The 19,637-nt window shown below is 43.6% G+C and overlaps 1 protein-coding gene across 1 annotated transcript in view; it reads right to left on the reverse strand.

Moving 5' to 3' along the window:
* The window catches only part of IGFBP7 (insulin-like growth factor binding protein 7), a 120,401-nt gene that overhangs the window by 11,802 nt on the left and 88,962 nt on the right, over window positions 1–19,637 (reverse strand). The gene's annotated exons all lie outside the window — the stretch shown is intronic.

Below are 19,637 nucleotides of genomic sequence, written 5' to 3' on the forward strand. Positions count from 1 at the left end.
CCCTGTCTTTTGTTTACCAGAGTTTCTATTCTGGTGCAGCCAATACACAACTATTATTACCTAGGTAATGAGAGAAAAAAAAATTAAGAAGTGCTTTGAATCTGCTCTCTTCAATTGGGGAGTAGATTCTGGGTGCTGGGTACCCAGGAAGTCTCTGCCTTAGTGAACACTAAAACTGAGAAGCTGATTTTGATAAGATTGAGAGACTGGGGTGGTAACCTCATCAAAGGGGGGAAAGTGGAGTGCCATGTGTGACCCCGGTGTCAAGGTCCTTCTCCCACAAGTTAGAGGAGGCAGTGAGTAAGAGACAAAAAAACAGCGGCCTCTTGGGTGTGAGCAGGGTCCCCAGGTTGAGGGCTCATTCTCAGAGTTCTCTGGGTCCTGGTTCCTGGCAGAAGCACTGGCAAAAGGGGGAACCTGTCAAGGCACACAGTCACCAGCACTGGATTAATAAGAAAAGGCCAGAGTGACACTTTTTAGTCCTATCTTACCCCCCACCCCCTTCTCTAACAAGCAAGAAGAGACTTACTCAAAATCAATGATTACTCGCGAGGACTCAAGAGTCCTTATGTTGTGAACGCAGCCCATTGTTCAGCTGCTGACCCAAAAGTCGGAGGCTTGCACCCACCCAGAGGCTTCTGGGAAGAAAGGCTTAGTGAGCTACTTCTGAACAATCACAGCCATGGAAACCTGAGAGGCCCAGTTCTACTCTGACATATAAAGGACATCCACGAGGTGGAAATGATTTGATGGCCAACCGGGTTTGGAAATCAGGGCCCCTGGGCCAAATCTGTTGTCACTTAACTTGGTGTGACCTGCTTGGAGAAGGGCATCATTCTTGGAAAGGTGGAGGGCCAATGAAAGAGAGCAAGACCCTCAACTGGATGGATTGACACAGTGACTGCAGCAATAGACTTTAGTATGTTGGAGATTGGGAGGACGGCGCAGGACAGGACAGGGTTCAGATCTGTTGTTCACAGGGTTGCTATGAGTTGTACTTGACTCAACAGCACCTAACAACCACCAAAGCAAAAAAGGAATGTTGTAAAAGAATTAAAAATATTATTTCTAAATAGTTAAACATTATTATTTGAAAAGGATATAAAACTAAATTTTCAGTGACCATGAATGTCCAAAATAAGTGTAATGAGGTTTCACCGTCCTTGCCTCTATGGAGCACCCTGGTTGCATTTCCTCCAAGACAGACCTGTTTACTCTCTTGGAAGTCCATGAAATATTCAATACTCTTTTAACACCACGACTCAAAGGCATCAATTTTTCTTCTGCCATCTGTATTCACTGTCTGACTTTCAGATGGATAGGAAGTAACTAAACAGACCAGCAGTTTTGCATGATCTGGGAAATTTTAGTAATTGAAAGAGTAATTTCAAGGATTGTTTTGTGACCTTTTCTGTAGGTTCTTCCATTGTGATTCCCCCCACCCCCCGCAAAAAAACTCACCAACCCATAAAGGTTCTTTTGGTATGTAGCCACACTTATTACTGCATGTAATGTCTCTAGCTGCTTTGGTTTCACATCAGAAGAATTGTGGGGTTGCAACTGAGTCTGATGGCCCAGAGTAGTTACTACCTGGCTTTTTGCAGGAAAAGAATCCTTGCTTGCTCTGATCACGAAAGGGGCGACAGATGGCCAAGTATGATACTGACGGAAGGTATCTGGACTTCAATCCTTTCACATTACCCAGAATGCATGCTAATAAAGCACTGGATGATTTGTGGCTCAGTTCCGAAACACGACACGTTGGCAGCAGCCACCCACCGAAATAGCACGTATTTTGTGATCGTGCCTTTCCAGGAGAGGCCGGCTCCCCAACATCTGTGCTACAGGAGAGAGGCACACCTGCTCTTTGCTGCTGTCAGCTGCTGTAGAGTTGGTGACATCTCATGGTGCCTCTGTGTCACACACTGAAACACTGTCCAGTCCTGTGTCATCTTCATAACAACTGGACTGTTTGAATCTGGTGCGTTCACTGTATGAATCTATTTCACTGATGGTGTCCCTCACCTCTGCTGGCTCTCCACTACCCAGATTTGATGCCATTCTCCAGTGACTGGTCTCGCCTGATGTGTCCAAAGTGAGTCCTAAACAATATCCCAATTGTTGGAAGTAGAACACCCGGCCTTTCTTTCTAGTCTCTCTTAGTTGAGAAGCTCTGCTGGAACCAATCCATTAACCCTTTGGAATTTGAAATGCCACTGCCATTGCCCCCATTGTTTAATGGCAGACAAGTCATCACAGTATGACATTCTAGAAGGTGGGTCATGATCCTCCTTTTTAGTGGATGATAACTGGGATTTTAGGGGTGGCCTAGTGGTAAGAAGCGCTGCTGCAATGCCAAAGGCACATGGTTCAAATCCACCAGCTGCTCTGGGGGAGAAGGATGGGCAATCTTCTCTCATGCAATTTAGAGTCTCTGAAAACCCACTGAGGGTCAGCCATGGGTCGATTCCAGTTCGACAGCAAACAACAACAACAGTCATGGATCTTGCTAAAGCGCTAAAATGCAAGAATATAAATTGAAAGACTAAGCTGTGCCTGATCCAAGCCGTGGTCTTTTCAATTACTTTCTGTGCATCCGAAAGTTAGACAGTGAATGACGATGACAGAAGAAGAAGTGACGCCTTTGAGCTGCGGTGCTGAAGAAGAGCACGGAACATCCAATGGATGGATGGCCAAAAGAACAAACAAGCCTGTCTTGGAGGAATCGCCACCTGCGTGCTCTCTAGAGGCAAGGACCGTGAAACTTCATCTCACATGTTGTCAGGAGGGGCCAGAACTTGGAAAAAGACTCCCTGCTGGGAAAGGCGGAGGCTCAGAGAGAGGGCAACCCTCAACATGATGGATTAACTTCACACAGTGACTGTAACCGTGATCTTGAGAAGATCAGAGAAGATGAGATGACACAGGATGGGCCAGGTTTCAGATCCATTTTTCATAGAGTTGCTATGAGCTGCAGTCAACTTAATGGCACATAATAACAACAATTCTGAATGCTGGGTTTCAGCCACCAGAGACCTTTAGGAAGACTTGTAAGAGTCCACAGAGGAGTGGCTGTGAAGCTGCAAGCTGGGTTCTGTGGGCTTTCCCAGAATACAATTCCAGAACTCAACTGTGCCCTTGCTCAATAATCAACAGCCATTTCTTAATGAGATGGTTAACTACTCCTCTTCTGCTCCCTCGCCTCTCTGATCCTGGAAGAACCTCTGGCAGGCTCATCTTGCATCAGAGCTCTGGGAAAGGGACGCTCTCCCCTATGGGCCTGGAAAATTTTCTGCTATAATCAGTTTCCAAGGACATGAAGTCCCCCTTTTGCAATAGGCTATTTCCAGTGCACTATTAATTTCTTGAAACTGAAAGGAAATGACTGGGGCTTGCAAGATTTTCCCCACTCATCTAAACTATCAGAAGCTTATTTTTTTTTAAATCCTCTTGAGCTATTTTTTATTCTTTTCCATTTGTAAGCAATGTGCAAAACAACCAAAGTTTGGAAGGCTTTAAATACATTTGATGCTTCCTTCCCTCTGAACCATAGGACACTAAAAAGCATATATCTTGGCCAGGGGTTTTGATTTTTCTCTCAGAGTCGTGGATTTGTGAGCTCAGTGGTGCTGTATTCATGTCTGGCTCTGGCTCTGTCTCAAACATTTCCTTGTCTTAATGTGTAAAGCACTGGGTTGGGTTTCACTCCGTTCCAGGCCTCTTCAAGGGTCCTGGGACTCCCAGGGGCTTTGACACCACTAACTGGAAGCTGCTATACTTTGAACTGCTTCTGTGCACTTCTCTGGCCCTCCCCAGGCTGTTCTGCCCTCCTTCCCACATATGAAATTGGCAGGCCAACCTCAAAGCTCAGGGGATATCTGGGGATTGTTCTGACAATACACCATTGCTTCAGGGATCTGGAGGGGTTTGGGAACAAAGCTGCCTTTCACAGATCAAAACCACAGGAGGAATGCGAGATGTCCTTACTGTGAGGCCGTGAGCGCTTCTGTCTCGCAAAAGACCACGTCTCTTTATCCTGCTCACATATCCTCTAGTCAGTGCAGGGAGCACGGCATCAGCCTGCTTCCTGGAAGAGGATTCGGGAGGAGGGCATGTGGACGAATTCAGCCTTGATTTTCTGTTAGGTATCTTGAAGGCATGCTATGAATTCTTTCCCATTTCATGATTTTTAAATACAATATATGGTAGAGTAGATTTATTGCTCAAAATGGCTTTCCTACTCATGCCTTTGCCCTTTGCCAGATGGCTTGGGGGAGCTGTGTGAATGTGAATACCAACGATGTAAATGAGGTGACTAGTACTAGTACCGTTTGGGTGGGAACATGCCAACGAAGTGTGAAGACGGCTAATGAGAGGATTGGTCAGTCTTGCTATCTCACCAAGTTCCGACCGAGCAGCCTCAGTGGTAGAGATGGGAAGAAGCAGAGAACACAGCGCACGACCTCAGGGGATGGACAGATTCCTGTGTGAGACGGAGACAGACTGACATGCTGCAGCAGGGTTGGAGAACTAGGGGGGAAAGGAGACAGAGCCAAGTAGGGTCTGCCAACCACAGAGCAAGAACCAGGGGGCTTCATCCAAGCTTGGAGTACGAGGGTGGGGAAGACACCCTCATTGGCGGCATTAAGAGAGTTTTGTAACACCGACTTGAAATTGCAAGCCAGTTGAAGATCAAAGGACCTGAGAAGCTGTCTGGACTGAAGAACTGTATCTGATTTTCAATTTTAATTGTAACCCATTAGCTTTCCTAATAAATCCCATAGTCCTGACTATGAACTGTGAGTTGCGTGTGGTCACTGCAATATCCATTGCAGGCCAATAGCAGAGAACCGAGGGCGCTGGGCAGGATGGTTGGTGTTAAGAGTTGACAGAAGTGGTGGAGAGCATAGGGACATGCCTGACTTCATAGGAAATGGTTTTCTGCTGTGCATGGGGACTGTTCCCCCTTGTAGAGCTAGCAGAGGTCCACTCGACCATCTCCACACTGGTTATGTCCTTTTAATAATATTCTTAGTCATAACATAGAAGGGCAGTGATGGTCAGTGGCAGACTTCTTGCCTTCTACGAAGGAAATCCCTGCTGGATTCTGGCCACTGCATTTCACGTGCAGCCACTACCCAGCTGTCAGCGGAGACTCGCCTGTTAGAAGCTGAACAAGTTATAGCACAGCTTCTAAACTAAGAAAGACTGAGGAGAAAAGGTTTGTCAATCTACTTCCAAAAATCAACCAATGACAACTCTAGGCACCTTACTGGTCTGGTACCATCATGCAGAGGGTTGCCAGACGTTTGGACAGACATAACAACAACCAATGTTGTTGCTGTTAGGTGCTTTTAAGTCCAGTATGACTCTTAGTTACCCTATGAACAAAAGATCTGAACCCTGTCCTATCCTGTGCTATCCTCACACTTCCTGACACCCATGTCACTGTGTCAAACCATCTAATTGAGGGTCTTCCTCTTCTCTGCCAACTCTTCACCCTTCACAACATCATGTCCTTCTCCAAGGAATAGCCTCTCCTAGAAATATGCTCAAAGTATGTGAGGTGAAGCCTCATCATTCCTGCCTCCAAGGAACACTCTGGCTGCACCCTCTCCAAGACCTACTTGTTTGTTCTCTGGGCCGCCCATGGGATGTTCAGTGCTCTTCTCTAACACCACATGGATCTTAATGATCTGGTTCCATTATGCACATCAGGGCAGACTTAACAGCAACCAATAACAGTACCAATTTTAATATAACCCACTTTATCAGATTTTTAAAAATGATTAATGTTAAGGCTACAGAGATCTCCTATGTTTTTCCCTCCAACAATCTTCATGGTTTTAGGTGCATCTTGAATGACTTTTTAGATATGCTGTAAGGCAGAGATGCAGGTTCATTTATTCCCAACCCAAAGGCATCCAGTTGCCTCAGCACAATTTGTTGTAAAGACCATCCTTTTACTATTGGGTTATAACGGCACCTTTGTGTTAAATCCATTGACCATACATTTCCTTTAGAAGCCGTTTTACTCACCAACAATGATCCCTAAACCCACACTTACTGCACAATTCCTGAAAGTTCTGTTCTGTTTTTTACAGAAAAAAATCGGTATAGGAGACTCAGCTCAATGATTCTTTATCAAAGAACTTTCAATTCATTTTTTTGGTCTTACTTCTTTTTATGGTCAACCAGATTTAAAATTTATTTTTTTTTTAAGGACAAAATAAAGTTTTAGTTCAGTAAGAGCTGGTGGGCAAAATCTAAAATCAGGCCCCAGGGCCATTCATTCCATTTCAGAGAAGTCACAGTATGTTTAAATGTATAGAGACAAATACCAGGGTTGGCTCAACCATTTATTTATTTTTGTCTTTGTTCCAGGAAGGACTTCAGGCCACTTCAACATCTGTCCAACAAACATCCTGTACACAGAACAGTGCACTCCTTACCACCCCATCTTCCCTTACCCTCCCTGGGCAAATGCAGTCATTGGCCAGGCAGCCAGTGCTGCAGGTAGCTGAGGTGGGGAGGGCCCATTACAGAGCTTTTCCCACATCAAAGCCATCCATATCTCTTATTGCTTCAAATGACAATCTTCAAAATAAACTGTACAACTGTCTTAATTTACTTTTTACAACTCAGTTAATTCTCAATCTCTCTTAAAAATATTTTTATTAACAATATTCACAGTAAACCATCCATAATGCCGTAATTTCTACATGCACACTCTCCCTGGCATTTTTCTGAGTTGTTTCTTCTTATAAACACATCACTGTCCCCTCAGTTTCTTATCTCTCTTAAAGTGGCTGCTGTCACTTTGATTTCTTACAGATAGCTCTTACAGGAGCATGATGCTCAAGGCAGCATATTTTTTTATTAGCTAATCTAAATTATTGTTTGGTTTTAAGAAGACTTCAAGGGATTTTTCTTTAAAGATCACCTCAGGGTCATGTAATCTCTTTTGATCTTTGAGAACCCTCTAAATTAACTTTTCCCCCTTCTTGTCAAGTGACCTCCTTCTCAAATCCCTCTTGAGGGGAAAGAAAGAAGAAAAATGAAGAGGAGGGAAAGGTGAAGGAGAAGAAAGAAGGGAAAAAAATGAAGGAATGAAAGAACGTAGATAATCAGATGCTAAATATCTAGAATTGCGGATGGATGAATTAAAATTTGGAACATTATAACTTCGTTCTAAAAAGGCTAAGGAAAGCAGTTCTCAAAAACCCCATGAGGTATAAGAAGGAAAAGATTTTAATTTTAACTATAATTTATTCAAGCTTGTATTTAATAAAGTTACAGTAGAGATATCAGTTATAGCAATGACACCAGTTTGAAACTAAGGTGCACCTCATTCAAGCCATGATCTTTTCAACCACTTGTTATGCATCTGAGAGCTGGACAATGGATATGGATGATGAAGAAAAATCTATGCCTTTGAGCTGTGGTGTTGGAGAAGAGTACTGAATATCCCACGGAGTGCAAAGAGAACAAACAGATAAGTTTTGGAGAAAGTGCACCCAGAGTGCTCCTTGGAGGCAAAGAAGACAAGCTTTATCTCACATGCTCTGGGCATGTTGCTAGGAAAGGCTACTCCTTGGAGAGGGACATCATGCTGAGAACGGTTGAGGGTCAGTAAAAGAGAGTAAGACCCTCAACAAGATGGACTGATACAGTGACTGTAGCAATGGTTTCAACTGTGTCAGGGATGATGAGAGTGGCACAGGATAGGACAGGGTTCAGATCTTTTGTTCATATGGTCACTAGACTCATCAGCACTTACCTCACGAACAACACAGTAGAGAGGACCAAGTTGGAATTAGCTAGCACAGGTAAAAAGAAGGCAAATAGTTTACTAGTTTCTTTCTTTTTTTTTTAATTTTAGAAGCTGGGTTTTGGTTTTTTTTTTTATTTTGTGTGTGTGTACCATCAAATCGGATCTGACTGGTACAGGAGGAAATTGCTCCTCCTCCTCCAGCAGAGCAGCTGGTGGATTTGAACCACTCACCTCTAGCATTGCAGTGCAGAGTCTTGCCACTAGGCACCAGAGCTCCCGGAATAATTTCCTAGTTTCTTATAAAGCATAAAACACTCGTACAAATGACCTGAAATATCCTCACTATTACTATTTTTTTTAAAGACAATGAACTCTTGAGGACAGAACATTTGGCTCTAGATGACTGTTCACTACATACAGCAAGAGACCTTGAATAAGACACATAAACATTTTTTATAAAAGAAACCTAGGGAGCTCTGGTGACCTAGTGACAAGAAGCTGCACTGAAATCCCAGAGGTATGCGATTGGAATCCACCAGACACTCTGCTGGAGAAGGAGAGGCAATCTCCTCTTGTACCAGTCAGATCCAATTTGACAGTACACCAAAAAAAAAAATTAAAAAAAAATTTTTTTAAATAACAAGAAGCTGTACTGCAATCCCAGAAAAAGAAAACTGAGCCAGTCTGAGGAGTATCTCTCTTTGAGCTGGGAAGTAAGTGTATCATGAACAGGTCTTAGAACACAGACACAGGCACCTTTCACATCCACTGAGTGTGGAAGTCGTATTCACTGGCCTTGAAGCTCTGTTGTTTTTGTGTACCACAGAGTTGGAACCAACCCTAACTGACCCTCCAGTGGGTTTTCCGAGGGAGTTAATCACACAGGAGGAGACAGCCCAAAATTCTCCAGTGGAACAGCTGGTGGATTTGAACAGCATGCCTTTGAGAGCTCTACTTCTCTGTAAATCAGCCCAATAAGCTTCTCACAAATAAATGCAATGATGTGACTCACAACAAAGGTCATTCTTCTGGGGATTAAAAACAAAGGGTTCTCTGTCATCCCCCAAATGGGCTGCTTTAACAGACAGAATTTTATTTTCTTCTAGTTTAGAAGTCTACCGGTCTGAATGCGGAGTGTTGCCTTTAGGGGAAGATCCTTGTTTCTTGGCTCTGTGGTGATCTTCATGTGACATGCCATCTATTTTCCTCCATCTCAGCTCCCTTATTTGTTTAACTTCTTTTTCTGTCTCAAAAGAGACTGACTCAAGAAACACTCTATTCTAATCTCACCTCATTAAAATAACAATGATAACTCACTGCAGAATGAGTTAACCACAGGTACAGATGTTTTAGAATATGATTTAGAATACATATTTTTGGGGAACACAATTCAATTCATAACACAAAGTATCAGCTAATACTTCATTGTTGGTGTTATGTAACAGTGTCCATTCAGAACTCCCTGACTCGCCAGTGGGTTTGCAGGGGCTGTAAGCTGCATGCAAGGAGACTGGCCGTCTTTCTCCTGAGGAGCGGCTGGTAGACTGGAACGGCATGGCTTTGTGTGCCAGGGTAGCTCCTTACCACTAAGTCCCGAGAACGGCCTAATTAGCCATTGTTTAAATCGGAAAGCATTGTGCAGAAGATGTTTGGTAATTCTTACATGCTAAATACACTCTACTGAGTTAAGGGAATGGTAGAAAGTAAAAATTCTCCCCAGTAGTAAATTTCTGTCCTTAAATTCCACCTTTAGCTGTATGTATCCTTTGCTTTGTTGCCCTCTCCATTCCTCCATGTCATCTCTTTTCACTCTACCAATCTATCTTCCTCACTTCTACCTAAACTCATTCACTCTTGTGACAGGCAGGCCTCTCCATCCACCATTAAGTGCTCATTTCCACCTTCTGAAGCTTTGCTTATGCTGATTAACTCACCTACTTACAAAGTGTTCTTTCTTCTCATTTCTTACATTACCTTACCCATAGACCAAATTTTCACCTCTCACTGAACATCACTGACAGGTCCAGTTCTCACTCATTTCTTCTCTAAAATCCTACTGGGTTACTAGTTAGTGCCATATAGATTAGTGTATCATGGTTCTCTACTGTTTTTCCCAGCTGGGTTTATTGAGAATGAGTGTCCTGATGGAGTATGAACTGAAAAAAAGGGACTCCAGAATCAGATGTTCTTCCTGCTGATGGAAGGAAGGAGAGCCCAGACTGTATGGAGTGGCTTAGTCAATTCAGAATGACATAACACGATTAACCAAAGAGAACTGAGAAGACGCGGCCACTGTCTTAAAAACTCACCACTATACACACTGCTAAGCTATCTCGCCCACATGGCACTGTAGTAACTTCTTATTTATGAGCTGTTGGATTATTAACTATGACTTTCTTTAACCTTCTACTTGACTATCTCTTGGGTTTGAGCAACATTTCTTAGCTATCTTTACCCTCCACACAATTATAACATCATCAGAAGATGAAAATTTATTTGAAAATGCATCACTCAAAACAAATTCCAATAAAAAGGGTAGATCTGTTTTGGGATAAACAATGATTGGTCATTTATACACCGAAAGCAAAGCGTTCAGTATGATGCTGAATTATACTTATTTGTAACATGCTTCTCCTTGAGTACTTATCCAAGCAACTAAGCCAGGTGAATCTAAGGACTTCTCAGATGATGGTAGATTTGATAGCCACACTCATCTTCAATCTAATGATGCTGGGGTACCAGAATAATTCACATAGAGAATATGCATTCATATAAAATAAAGTGTTCCCCCCATACTTATTTAATCTGTATTGTGAGCAAATTACCTGAGATCTGGACTCTATGAAGAAGAATGTGTCATCAGGATTGGAAGAAGACCCACAATTAATGTAGTCAGAAGATCAAGATATGAAATGCACTGGGAAAGTCTGTAGTCAGGCACCTCTCCAAATTATTAATGAGCAAAGATAAAAGTTTGAGGACTAAGGTGTGTCTGATTCAGGCCATGGTCTTTTCAGTTACTTGCTATGCATTTGAGAGATGGACAATGACTAAGAATGGCGGAAGAAGTGAGCCTTTTAACTGTGGTGTTGGAGAAGAGACTTTTGGCATAGACTGGCAAAAGAGCAAACAGATATGTCTTGGAGAAGGTGCACCAGAGTCCACTTTGGAGGCAAAGATGGTGAAGCTCCATCTTACTTTGGGCTTGTTGCTAGGAGAGGTTGTTCCTTGGAGAGGGATGTCATGCTTGGAAAGGTGGGGAATAATGAAGGAGAAGAAGACTCTCAACCAGATGGATTGACACTGACTTCAGCAGCGGGTGTGAGCGTGTCAGACTGTGAGGATGGCACAGGATAGGAGGGGCTCAGCTCACAGGGTTGCTGTGGGTCATACTTGACTCAACGGCATCTAGCAGCCACCACCACCAAATAAGGGCCTTAGAGAAAGAGCTGAGATACCACACGTGGAGATAAAAAATTCAGACAACTTGGCAAGAATTCCAGATCGAGATTTGATGTTGATAACACGTTGAAGGGAAAAGCACCAAACAAAAGCACCAAATGGGAAAAGAATAGTAGGAAGGCACTATGGCCAAGAGGGGGAAGGGGGTAAAACAAGTGGAAACTTCCTGATATTAAACCAGAGGAAGCCGTCACTGTACAGCTAATTAAAGAGTGGAGCCATCTGCCAACACAGGACATTTTGGGAATTCTCTGAGGTGAGGTGACTGAGTAGCTGAATCTCAGGATAGGAAACTAAGGCACAGTCTCAAAAGTGTCCTTGGTTATCAGGGGAGGGGAAGGCAAGTACTAAATCATGACCTGCACAGGCAAGATTGAATTTCTAGGTTTAAGTTCAAGGCAAATTCATCTGGTTACAGTGGCCAGTTAGCCATTTGTACTTTAGTATGAATAAAGAACCGACCATTTACAATGATTGGGTCCCATCAAACACTGCAGGAGACAAAACTGCATTTTTTCCTCCAGATAGAATCTGGGGGGAATGGATGTAGGTGGTAGATGATATCAAGCAAATTTTTAATTGATTTTCATTCAATCACTCATATACATTTTGTTCAAGTTACAAATTTAGACTGAGAACAATATGCTAGGGAAGTAACAGATTATAATGAGATCAAAGCATGAATTCTGGAATCAAAATTCTGCTCTACCTCTTCTGAGTTCTGTGACATTGCACCCGTTATTGGACTTCTTGAAGCTTTGAAATGAGGATACACTATCACTCTCATTAGATTATCAGAAATATCAAATAAGAAGCAGTAATTAAGGCATACCTGGCATGAGGTGGTTGCTGTTATGTGCTGTCAAGTCAACTGTGACTCACCCTATGTAGCTCTGAACCCTGCCCTATCCTGAGTCAATCTCACTGACTCTGACATACCTACCCCCATTACCTCAGTCACTGAATCAATCCATCTTATCCAGGATCTTCCTCTCCTGCACAGTCCCTCCACCTTCCAAGCATGATGTCCTTCTCCAATGATTGGTCCTTCCTGGCTATATACTAAAGTATTTGAGACAGAGTTTCCAGGGAGTAACTTGGTTTCACCCTCTCCAGGACAGACCTCTTTGTTCCCTTAGTGGTCCATGGAATGTTCAATACTCTTATTCAGCATCACAACTCAAAGGGATTAATTCTTCTGTCATCCTTATTCATTGTCCAGCTCTCTGATGCATAGCAAGTAACTGCGAAGACCACAGCCTAGATCAGGTGCACTTTAGTCTCTAGATTGACACTGTTGCTCTTCTGCACTCTGGAGAGGTCCCTGACAGCAAATTTTCCTAATGCGACGAGGGCAGAGGGTAAACACCCAATAAGCAACAGCTGCTATTTATAGCAAAGCAGCATGTAATAAGTTTCCTATGACTGAAACACACAAAAAACCCAGTTTACTCAGATAATAGATATAATATCAGTATGAGGAAGAGTACTCAGAGAAAGAAGATGGTGTCTGAAGCTCAGACGCAGGATTTCTACCAAGGTGACTGCTAACCTTCAAACACAGAAGCATGCTGTTGTTTTAGGTGCCATTGAGTCTGCTTTGCTCACAGAACGCTACGTGGACAAGGATAAAAACCTGATCAGGTTAGAGCTCTGGAGACAGGGAATTGCTAGCATGTCAGTGGAGTAATGGGCATGTTTGCCTGGCCGCAGGGAAAGGCTGTATACAAGCAGAAGAGGGACAGTGGTGAGGGGGAACCGAGGAAGCTGAAGAAGAGAAGCTTTAGGGCCCAGTATGGTTCTGAATGGTGGAGTGACACAATGACAAGGAAATTTTAGGAGATGATTTTGGAGATCTTTGCAAATAGGATTCAAACAAGTCAAGAATGAAGAATCCATAGGAAGGCTGTGGCAATGGGAACAGAGAGGAAAAGAGCAGATTTGAGAGACTGTACAGGAAAAACAAATACCATCCAGTGTCTGGGAGTTGGGATGATGGAAACGAGTCTAAGGCATGAGCCTGGGAGCAAGAGACTTCAGGTACCATGGACAGAAGCACGAACGCTAGCCGGAAAACGGTGCTCGATTGGAGAAGGTGGAAAGGAGATTTGGAAGGTGAGTTTGAATTTAGATTGGCTGTGTTTGAGGCACCATCTGGGCAATGAGGAAATAAGAGAACCCCATGAAGAAAGGGTCCTGAGGAGACCAGTGATGTGTCTAGTTGACATGTTAGTCCTAGAAAGCCAACACAGAGCAATCTAAGATAGTTCTAGTTCGACTCTTTGAAATGAGGCTGTAATAGTGACATCATTAGATGCCCTCTCTGCAATAAGAAGATTTTCTGGATGTCATTCCTTCAGTCCACTACCAGCCTCTTGAGGCAGAGAAATAGAAACTTAAGGCATTGTTTAGCTACCAGCTACTCATCTGTAAGTGAAACAGTGCACAGTGTGGTGACAATGTGCACAGATTCTACAAATTACTCACTGTACTACAATGAGTTTATTTTTAAAAATGGCTTTGCTAGGCCATTGTTTTTGCCTTTTGTCACACAGTTGGGTGGGAATCAAGTATATCAAGGCTTCATGATGAGACTGGTCAATTTTGCCATCCTGTGCGGTTTAAATTAAGCTGGTTTAGCAGCAGTAGATGGGAATCAGCAGCAGAGAATGTAAGACGAGCCCTTTGTGGTCAGAGAGATTCTTGTACTAGTCAGATGGGTACCTGGATGAAAGCATCAGCAGTGGAGAAGCAGAGAGACTCCTATGAGACAGGGGTGACTTGGGCTGCTGTCCCACGAAGCCACGGCCAGAGGCCTCTGCCCAACTGTGCTTGAGCACTGGAGTGGGGAGAATGAAGACAGCACTGTAACTAACACTGACCTAAAACCTTCAAGCTGAAAGTCAAAGGGGCTGTGAACACGCTTGAGAAGCTGTTCTGATGGAACAATTGCATCCTGTTCCCAGCTTGGATTGTAACCTAACTTTTCTGATAAATCCTGTAACTCTTTGTATGGTTCTGTGAGTGCTATGTAGTCTTTGCAATGGACCAGTGCACCCAGTAGTAGAGTAGTGAGAGCCCTGGGAGGGGCAGATGGTGTCAGATTTGGTAGAAGTAGGTGCAGGGGTGTTTGTGGGGGCAGATCTGTTCTCGTGGGAATCTGTGTTGTGCTGAGTATGTTCTCGATGGGAACTGCTGCTCGTTGTGCAGTTAGTAGAGGTCAGAGACGGCTGCTCTCATGCCAGCTACATTATTTTTTACACCCAGACATCTGATTTGGTAAAGGAGAGGTTAAGTGCAAATGGGGGAAGCCTTTAATGAGACAGAAGGACACCAATAGCCACAACATGAACTCAAATATAGAAAAGACTGAAAACGCTGTAGGATGGAACGTCATTTAGTTCTCTTATCCACAAGGTCACCTTGAACTGGATCCAAATCGATGGAAAACAATGACCACCACCTCTAGGTTAATTAAACACCCCTTTGGCTCCAGTCTTTGATTGGACAACCTTCCCAGACTATTTCTTTCTGATTGCGGATCTTGCAATGTTTCAAATTTATTACTTAAAGTCTGAATTTTTATTGACCTCAGGACCTCCATGGAAAGTTCTGATGCATGCAAACACGTCTCTTATTTAATGAAGGTCTCTTGTTATCTGTCCTTTCTGTGTATGACCTCACAGGAGAAACAGTGAAGTACTGATAAAAGCTTCTGACTCCGGGGCATAGTCCCTGCTTTGCCCTGATTCTGATTGACATGATTTGTGCTGATCCCTGGCAGAACCTGCATCACATAAAGAAAGTCTATGACGCGCTGAAAATGATGCTGAGTAGTGAAAGGTGCAGGGATCAGCAGTTGAAAATTTTGCCAAAGGATGAGTTAATTTATCTGGCTGAGACCTTGACTCCCACCACATCCCAGCCTCACTGATGTTCACACAAGTTAAATTAGTGACGTAGATTTTCATTAGGTTTGAGCTTATGAAGTCCTGACTTAATATAGAGAGCTTTCTAGAAGCAGCTCTCCAGTTCTGTATCTTCTTCACGTTCACTCACCCTTGGAAATACTTCTTTCCACATCTCCTGAGCGTGTTCCATTTGGACTATGACTCACCTTACATCCAAAGTATTAAAATTTGGGTTCACCTTTCCCTTCTACCTCTACAAGCATGGAACGGGGGGATTGGGGATTTCCACAGGAAGGCGCTTATTGATAAACCTTGTGGATAGTCGTACCTGTTTATGACACAGCTAGAAGTCCGGCTACTGTGTTCCCTTTTAGTGCCTGCCCACTCCCCTTTCCTCCTCACTCAAGGCCAGGGATCCTCAAGAACCAGAATATGATTCCTAAATTAGGATGTGAAGGAAGGCCAGCCTGAGCCTAAGGGAACCCCAAATCTTAGTGCCCAGGGTCAGTCTACAGTCCCTGTGGGGAGTGAGTCTACCAGCTGCTCTGCAGGAGAAGGCTGGACAATCTCCTGTGCGATTCACTGCCTCGGAAAACTGGCCGGAGGTCAGCTACATATCAGTTCTGACTTGATGATACACACAACAACCACGGCTCTCCTGGAAGACAGAGTAGACTGTGGGAATTCCAGCAGATCCTTCTGGCCAGGCTAATGGCTCTGGAAGCAGTCTGTGGGACTTGCCTGTGCAGTAGAGAGACTCACCCTCTCAGACGAGGAGTTAGCAAGCAGAGACTTGCTCAGTTTCTAAAGGTTATGCTGGAAAAGATCAGCTAGGGAGGGACCGTGCAAAACAACTCTGCAGAAGTAAAAGGCAGCTAGACATACAAATGTCAAAAAGTCAAAGGAAACTGTGGTGGTCAGTAGTAGGGAGTTATGAAGCTAACCCCAAAGCAAAGCCCTAGCTGCTCCAAGAGAAAGATGTGCAATCTCCTCTCACGCGATTTACTGCCTCTGAAAACCTACTGCAGGGTCAACTATGACTCAGTTCTGATTTGACAGCAATGAGTGAGTAAGTGTGACATACAGAACCTGGTGGCCTAGTATGTAATGAACAAATGGGGGTGTTAACCAAAAGGTCAGCAATTCAAAGCCATGAATTGCTCTGCAGAAGATGGACAGTCTCTTCCCACAAAGATTTATAACTACAGAAATTTGATGGAAGGTTGCTAGGGCTTGGAAGGAACTTGACAGCAGTATGTTTTCTCAGACACACATACAAACCTGTATGTTTTTTGAGATACACAGAGCCTAAGGGTACGTTCCAATCATCTGGCCACTGGTCTCCAAGGAGGATTCTGTTCTTAGGGTTTTATCCAGTGTTGCTGGTCCTGATGGAACAGGAGATTCCTTTGAGGGCATTTTAAAAAAATACCCAGCCCTGGACCCACTCCCAGAGTTTGTCACTGTTCTGAGGCTGGGGCCCAGCATGGGCATTTATAAAGCAAAACTGAGCCAACTTTTACAGATATCACCAAAGTCTCTGGGAGGAACAAAGAGTGCGCTCAGCCTTAATCAAAGGATTAGACACTGACTCTCCACCCAGAAGTCCTTCAGGGGAAAAGTCTGGCAATCTCCTGAAAACCCAATCAACTCATCTAAGGCGCTCTGGGGGCTTAGTGACAAGAGCTGTGCTGCCAGCCCAAAGGCAGGCAGTTCAGAGGAGAGAAAGGCGGGCAATCTCCTCCGAGGGAGGAAGATGAACAATCGTCTCTCATGAGACTTACTGCCTCTGAAACCTGCTGGAAGGCTAGCCATGAGTTGGTTTGGATTTCACACTACACAACCACCACCACCACCACTACCATGTGCAACTAGTGGCACCTTCCCACATGAAGCAAAGGACAGAAAAGTGAAGAAAATGAAAGTCCAGAGAACTGATGGACCATATGAACACCAGTCTCTTTGACTCTGAGACCAGAAGAACTGCACGGTGCCCAGCTGCCACCATGGGCAGCTCTGAAAGGGATTACAAGAAGGTCCATAATGCACACCCATGTTTGTTGTGGCTTTGTTCATGATAGCAACACAACAAATGGATAGAGAAGCTGTGGTATATTCACACAATGAAAAACTATGCTGCATTAAAAATAAGGAACTCATGCAATATTATTCAAAATGGGTGACCCTGGAAGACATTATGCTGAGTGAAGTATCTCAGTCACAAAAGGACAAAAACTGCATGGTGCCACTGTTGTAAAACAGGACTGACCTCAGGGTTGGGGGAAGACTGAGAAAGATGGGTTCAATAATGTATACTGCATTGAAACAGATGAGGGAGAAAACTGTTTAATAGGGATATGTGATTAGGTATTTTTGTCATGACAGGAGTCCAGAGCAAAGGCTGCATAGTAGAGTGGACCTGGGAGAGGGTTTGTAAAACAATGAAAGAATTTTTCTTTTACTTTTCCAAGAGGGTAGTGTACTAAGGGGGAAGGTTGGGAGGGGAGAAAAGTGCAACAATGAATGAGTGGGAACCCAAAGTCTCTGCAAATTTTCATTGAAATTAATAATAAATTTAAACAAAAAAGAAATGTGAGAACAATTTATTAAAAAAAAAAGAAGGTCCATAAGAGAGTGGAGAAAAATGTGGAACAACACTCAAAATCATAAAAAAAGAAATTGAATTACTGGTCTGATAAAGGGTAGCAGAATCCCATGATTATGGCCCTAGCCGCTCTTGTTGGGTGCTGCTGAGTTCATTATTACTCATAGTGAGAGTATGAACAACAGACCCTGGATTTTGCCTTATCCTGTGCAACTATAACAGTCATGGTGCCAATCTATCTTGTTATTGTTGTGTGCCACAGACTCAGAACTGATTCATAGCTGACCCTCCAGTGGGTTTTCATAGACTCGGAACTGACTCACAGCTGACCCTCCAGTGGGTTTTCAGAGGCAGTAAATGATGTAAGTGGTATCCACTGGAAACTCTATAAACTTTGATAAACAGTGACAGGTATAGATAGGCTTCAGGCCTTTTGTTCATAGGGTCGCTATGATAGTGCTCGACTTGGCTAAAATCAACAACAACAACAACAGCAACAACAACAAATGACAGAGGAGACTGCCAATCTGTCTCCTGTGGAGCAGTTGGTGGATTTGAACCACATGCCTTTGGGACTGATTGCAGCACAGCTTCGTAACCACTAGGCCACCAGAGTAAGTTACCCTTAGTTGTGTGCGGAACTAAGATGACTCCTATGATTTAACTTTCAGCCATCAGTAACACCAGGGAGAAGCACGCTCCTAAGAACAATCAACCATATCAGAAAGAGAGCTGCATTTGCCTAGAGAGAAAGCTCAGAAAGCAGGAAGACAAAGGAAAGAAAGAGGACTAGAAATGGGAAGCCCAGGGAGGAAGTAGGGCAGGTGCTGCTCCAATGTGAGGGCTGCAATGAACATTATGGAGCTTTGGGAGCTTAAGTGGCCAAGTGGCAATAAGCTGTGCTAGCATCCCGAAGGTGCATGGTTCTAATCCACCAGATGCTCTGCTGGAGAAAGAGGGGTATTTCCTCCTGTGTCTGATTCGATGGTATACAACAACAACAAGAAAAAAACACAAGGGAAAAAACAAAATAAAACATTATGAAGCTTCATGGTTAGGAAGAGCTGAATGGATAAGCAATTTGCTCTAAAAACTTTTACTCAAACATGATAAGGTAAGGTTCAGATCTGTTATTCACGGCTCTTCTGAGTTGTAACCGGAGGGATTGTTGTCTATCCACAACAACAAACCTAATTCAAATGGAAAAAGTTAACAGCAATAAAAAGCAAACTCTAGAGTTCTCTGTCCACCCTGGCTCATGCGAAGTTATTCCGAGTCGGGGTTGAGTGAGCAGCAGCCAGAATGTAGGAAGGACCACTCAACTAAATGTGGCTTCAGGACAGGAGATGCCCGGACGATAGGAAGGCAGCCAGTGAGGGAGGAGGAGAGGACAACAGATCCGCAGAGGTAACATTCCTGCATCTTCCCACACAGGGAGAGGGGCCAGTTACTGATTGGAGGGGTGAATATTCAAGAAGAAAAGAGAAAACACCAGCGGACTTTGGGTGAAGTATATAAACCAAAACCCAAACTTATGTCCGGCTATTCTGACTCAGTGAAACTGCAGTACAGAATTAAATGAAAAAAAAAACAAAACCCAAATCCAAAAACAAAAAAACAAACCCCAAACTCCACACAAACAAACAAATCTCTAGAGCTAACCAAACCCTGGGGGTTCAGGTGGCCTAATGTGTAAAGAGCTGCACTAAGAACCCCAAAGTTAGTGCATCTCTAATGGTTTGGATCCACCAGCTTCTCCATGGGAGAAAGGTGAGCACTCTCCTCCCATGCAATTTACGGCCTCTGAAAAGCCACTGGACAGACAGCTATGAGGCATTTCCAACCTGACGTTAAGAAATTTGAATTCTCTAGAAAGATCTGCACA

The sequence above is a fragment of the Elephantulus edwardii genome, unplaced genomic scaffold, assembly GCF_000299155.1.
Source record: "Elephantulus edwardii isolate Elephantulus edwardi_28Jun2011 unplaced genomic scaffold, EleEdw1.0 scaffold00107, whole genome shotgun sequence".
Classification (NCBI taxonomy): Eukaryota; Metazoa; Chordata; class Mammalia; order Macroscelidea; family Macroscelididae; genus Elephantulus; species Elephantulus edwardii.